This window comes from Trachymyrmex cornetzi, unplaced genomic scaffold (genome assembly GCF_001594075.2).
Source record: "Trachymyrmex cornetzi isolate Tcor2-1 unplaced genomic scaffold, Tcor1.1 scaffold1027, whole genome shotgun sequence".
Taxonomy (NCBI): domain Eukaryota; kingdom Metazoa; phylum Arthropoda; class Insecta; order Hymenoptera; family Formicidae; genus Trachymyrmex; species Trachymyrmex cornetzi.
The window spans coordinates 33,043-38,839 of record NW_017295573.1 but is presented as its reverse complement, the minus strand read 5'-3'; the positions used below and the strand labels follow the sequence as shown (position 1 = coordinate 38,839).

At 34.4% G+C, this 5,797-nt stretch overlaps 1 long non-coding RNA gene across 1 annotated transcript; it reads right to left on the bottom strand.

Annotated features, from left to right (window-relative positions):
* Positions 1-294: 294 nt before the first annotated feature.
* LOC108758704 (uncharacterized) lies at positions 295-767 on the bottom strand. The gene is made up of 3 exons (XR_001939959.1): positions 719-767; positions 478-636; positions 295-378 (listed from the first exon to the last, which is right to left on the bottom strand). It is a non-coding gene; the product is annotated as an uncharacterized LOC108758704 (long non-coding RNA).
* Positions 768-5,797: the final 5,030 nt, after the last annotated feature.

Below are 5,797 nucleotides of genomic sequence, written 5' to 3'. Positions count from 1 at the left end.
TCACATAAGCTTACACATTAGCAATAAAAACCTGCTAAAAATTTAGTCTTACACTATCTTCTTCAGGAAATATATATTGTATGGCTCGTACAAGTTCAATAAAATATGCATTTGAAATCCTACACAGATAAAGAAATAATATTTTTAAAAATAGATCTAATTTCAAATAATTAAAGAAATACTAAACTAATTGTATAAGTAAAAAATATGAAATATATATAACAAATACATTTACTTTTCAGATTTGCTCAATTTATTTTCAATAATGATGTCTGTCAATTTGTTTCTGTCTTTATCATGCTTTAAATAAGATCTTTGCTTTGCCAGTTGCAATATACATCTACCTGTACCTGATTTAGACAAAAGAAGTCGAAGTTGCTGCAAAAAAAGGATAAAGTTTTCAAAAAATAAACCAATCGTGTTTATAAAAATGTACAGTGTAAAATACAATTGAGATTCATGAGATTAATGACTTACTTCACCAAATATCGCATTAGACTCATTGCTCTCTACACTTCTTTTACTAGACAAAGTATCATTGGACTCATTGCTATCTATACTTTTTTTTCTTGAAGTATTTTTTAAGATTTTTTGTGGTTTTGGAAGATTTTCCGGCAATGACAAATCACTAGTATTCTGTATAAATTGAATGTTTAGAAATAGGCAAACTTATGTAAATTTATTAAATAAATTTTTCAGATATATGTCAGATTTTTACCAGTTTAGGTGAAAAAGAAGTAGTAATCTCATCCCTAACATTCCTATGTATTATCTTAGTATTATTCTGAAAACAAAAAAGACATAAAAATTTGAAAGTAAAGGAATACGTGAAAGAATTTTAATACTGACAATGAGAAAATATGTTATATCTTTTTGATGGTAACAAATACATAGTTAAAACAGTATTTTTGATATGAAATATAAAATGTTACAACGTATACAGTGAAGAAAATTTCGTATTTGTATTAAAAACGTCCACTCAAGTCTTTGTTAAAATTTTATGTTGAATTTTTTAACTATTCAAGTATAATTAATAACATAATGTGATTGTTATTTTGTTAAATTGATGTTCAACATTTCTTAGTGTTAAAATATGATAATTTATGAGTAAGTGAAGAAATGACATACAAATTATATGTTTTAAAACATAAATTCTAAGGTAAGTGAATAAATATGTGTTAATTTAACATATTGTAAATATTAATTACCTCATTTGAATCACTTTTGGCTGCTTCAATGAATTGTTTCACATTCTTGATAACATTATTCTATGACCAGCAACTGGAATAAGAGATTGTAATGTATCTTTCCATTCAGGTTCGAATAGAGTCTGAAGATCATTAGTCTCTATACAATTACCTAGAATATTAGACAATTTTTTCAAGCTTATGTATATAAGGATACTTTCTTAATAAATTATATCATTATTAAAAAATAACGTCTTAGAAACGTTAACTCTAAAATTCATTGCATGGATCTTTCAATGCAATTTGGTAACGTTACAATTTTTATGACGGTAATGATAACCTAAATGCTAGGATTGGAAAAGTCACTTTAAAAAGGTATTCATCATTATTACATTATTTATTGAAAAAAAGTAATTCGTAGCTTGTAACGTGTTACAATAAATAGCACGTAATGCTAACGAGTTACTTTTCCAAAGTGATTTTCCTAACCTTAGCGTTTAGTTAATTATCGTTACCGTTATAAAAAAATTGAAACATCGTTACCAAATCGTCAAGGCCGCAGCACAGACTTTTGCATAACGCATAACGCGTAATGCATAAACGAATCAACAAATCAGAATCCTTCCTTTCCTCTCACTTCACAGAAGGGAAGTATTTTGATTGGCTGATTCTCTTATGCACTATGGATTGTGCGTTATGCAAAAGTCTGTGCTGCGGCCGTCACTGTATAAAGTAACGGTAAAAACAACGGCGTAACATATACTTTCCATCCAGGTTAAGCCTATTCTACAATTACGTAAGCGTAGTTGTAAGTGATTGTAGTTGTAAGAATTGACCAATCACAGTTGAACATTTTTCTCGTATTCGACAGTGATTAATCAATTCTTACAACTACAACTATTTACAACTACACTTACGCAATTGTAGAATGGGCTTAAAAATGTGCACGAAAGCTAATATCGTTTGACCTTCACTAAAAACGCTTGAAGGTGTTTTCGTGATGTACAAAGACCGCATTCGGATGTACACTGCCAGTACCGAAAGGTTATAGTTTACGTTACACATACTACAATACTAGCAGGGTATATCAGAACGCGGTCAAAACAGACTGTTAGTTAACAATAGTTTGTCTTTTACTTACTTTTAAACGCCGAGATATATTGCTCGAGATCCCATAATCTCAACAAATCTTCTAAAGACGTAAAATTTTCACTTGCACATTCCATATTCTTAACAAATCTTCTATAAAGTCATATAATGTTTTCACTTTAACTCTCGTTTCACACACTTTTCTATGTATTAAGCCGCTGTTTTCTTGTTTCAGCATAGACTGAGCGTTGCGCTACTACGTCGCGCGGCGCGCGCCATGCCGGTATAAACTTGCAAAGACAGTTGAACGTTACAAAATATTTGATACACAGCTAGTAAGATTAAGCGGATTACGAAAACAGCACTAGGTGTAAGATCTATATATTTATTTAACTCCCGTCGCTAAACTTTTCTGTCTATCATGGTTATTTTTATAAGAGATGTGACAGGTTTTTTTTCTATTATTATAATATTTTAAATGAAGATTTTTTACATACTTGTAAATAGTGCGATTTTGGAAATACGTTGCCTAAATCGCACCATAGGTTGTTGAAATCGCACTTCTATTACAATATACATTTATAATATATATTTTTACATAATAAAAAAAGAAATAAAGTGTAAAAAATATAAGTAAAATATATGTAGAAATTATCTGTGAACCTCACTCACCTGAAAGAAATGATTTCAAAGATCTTTGGTCCGCCAAACGTACATGCTTATTGTAGAGGTTATGGTTATGTCGCACCGACATGCATTGTGGAAGTGTACGTCCCGTGTTGCCATATGCACGATGCGATTTAGGCCACTACATTGTGGTGCGATTTAGGAAACAGTAGCATTTTGTAAAACTTTATTTATTTAATTTACAAACAAGATTGTTAAAAAAATTTTAATTCAATTAATCTAATTCTAATAGTGTTCCAAACACGACAAATTGTAGAAAAGTAGATTATTTAACTTACATTTTTTATATTTCTGCTATGAAATATGTTGAAAAACAGCAACGCTATCACGATTTTTTTATTTACATAAATAACGAGGCTCCTACTGCATTTCATGTCACAAATGTAACGCAGCAGCGTTGAAATACCTTGTAGTTTGTAAATAATCCGTAAGAAAGTGTGTGAATAAAATAACTGATTTTTTAGGCGAGGTAGTGCGATCTAGGAGCCGGTGCGATATCGGCAACCTTACCCTATATCTGACTGGACGTCACAGAAAGACTTTTGTGCTGAACTTAACAAATGATTTACATATAAATTCTATCCCTGTCATCTACATCGATTAGATATAGGACATATACGATATCCTAGTGCTCGCTAGTCATTTACCTATTTCAGTTAATTTTTCGTAGTTAGAAAATTTTTGCTACAATTGCAAAATCACTTTTTTCAGTATAGATACGTACAGATCATAATATAATAAATATTAGCAAGATACATAGTATTCCCAATCGATCTCGTCGTTAACGTCACACTCGTGAAATAAATAATGCGGCCCAAGTCACTACGACGGCTTCCTTTAAATTACTCCTATGGCTTTCCTGTATTGACCGAAATGTTTTAAATACCGTTGTATGATGTCCATCAGCTGATAAATTCCATTCATTCGATTCTACAAAATTTATTTTTAAAAACTTAATTGTATATCGCGACTTTTCCCGCAAAATTACTTAAAACTTTTATTCTCAATGAATGGAGAAAACACTTTTACTAATGGAACTGTCATATTTCATAACTGTTCAAGTTACCGAATTATAATTATGTCAACCTCACATATTATTATTGTAGGGTCGCATTTCCGCGTTAGATTATAAGTCGGTTTCGAGATGTCGCGAGGTGACGGCGGCTGCTCATCGCGAGATCGGATCGCGTCAATCGTTTTTGAACTCGGTAATATTCAGATTCGGGTGAGTTTGTTCGACAAAGCTAGACGTGCGAGACGGGAGTTAAGTACGAATTATGAGTTGCGAATTTCACGAGTACATTAAGAGAGACGAATTAGGCGCGGGAGTTGTATATTACTACGAGTTACGAGTTTGTGAGTTTAAGAGACGAAGTCGAATATAGTTTATTCGGTAAAGCGCGACTGAACTGCCGATAATTCTTTGTGTAAATCTCTCGTTTCGCGATAGATAATTATACATATATTCTATATACAATTATACATATATATAATAAACCTATTGTTTTACTCCTTTTAAATTAAAACAAGGCTCTTTATTTTAATTTTTCCGATTCTACGAACAATTCCAAAGACACGATCCTACATACATAAAATTTTGGGGGCTCAGCCGGGATATGAGAGAGCCGTTAACGAACATTCTAGAAAAGACACGCGAACAAATCGTGACCGCGCAAGATGATAGTGTGAGATAAACACACGAGAAAGAGCGTGCTTACATGTGTGTGTGCCTTCGACTAATAAGGACACCAAGTGACAATAACTGAACAGCTGATCGAAGTAACGTGTGCCGTGCGAGGAGTGTCAGTGTGAGAATTATGAGGCGAACAGACTGTATGAAGGACTTGAACGACTTTACATTGGTTGCATTGAAAAGAGTGCTGGAGGAGCGTGACTATTCTTCCATGGGGACGAAAGCAGAGTTAATCAAGCGTCTGATGGAAGCAGATCCGAATGGCGAGTGGATGCGCGACGGGGATGCCGGCGGTGGTGAGTCCGACGATCGCTGTAATAATGCAGGTACTTCGCAAATGAGTGCGTCGAGTATGCGACAGGATTCTGACATGCGACTGCGAGAAATCGAATTGTATCGAATTGTATCGAAGAGAGAAAGAGCTAGCGGAGCGCGAACTGGAGCTAACACGACGCGAATTAGAATTATTACGTCAAAGTCAAATAAGGGATAACGCAATTGGTGGTGAGATTCGGCGGCGCGTTATAGACGACGATGACGACACACGGGCTCGGTCCATACACGCGAGAATAAACGTAACGGTTATTGCAGATTTTCTTAGCCATTTTGATGGCAAATCGGCGAATTATGATATATGGGAGAAATAAATTCGGTTGTTGAAGACTACGTATCCGTTGGAGGACGATGCGGCGAGACTAATAATCGGCATGCGCTTGAAGGGCAGAGCTTTGGAATGGCTATATTCTAAGCCGGAATATGTTGGGATGCCGTTTGATATGCTTCTTAATGAATTGCGGAGTATGTTTCAGCATCGGCAAACCAAGGTGATCATGAGGAAGAGATTTGAGGAACGCTCCTGGAAGAAGGACGAGACGTTTCATAAATATTGCCGCGAAAAGGTTATCATGGGAAATCGAGTTACAGTCGATGACGATGAGATGCTCGAATATGTTATCGACGGTATACCTGATGAGGCGCTCCGGAATCAAGCGCGTGTGCAAGGATTCGAGACAGTGGACACACTTTTAAAAGCCTTCGAAAAGGTGACCATTCGAGAACACAGGTACGTCGAACACAATAAAGCATAATAATAATAAAAATAATAGCTCGAATAAAGGAGAGAAAAAAGAGAATAGAACCA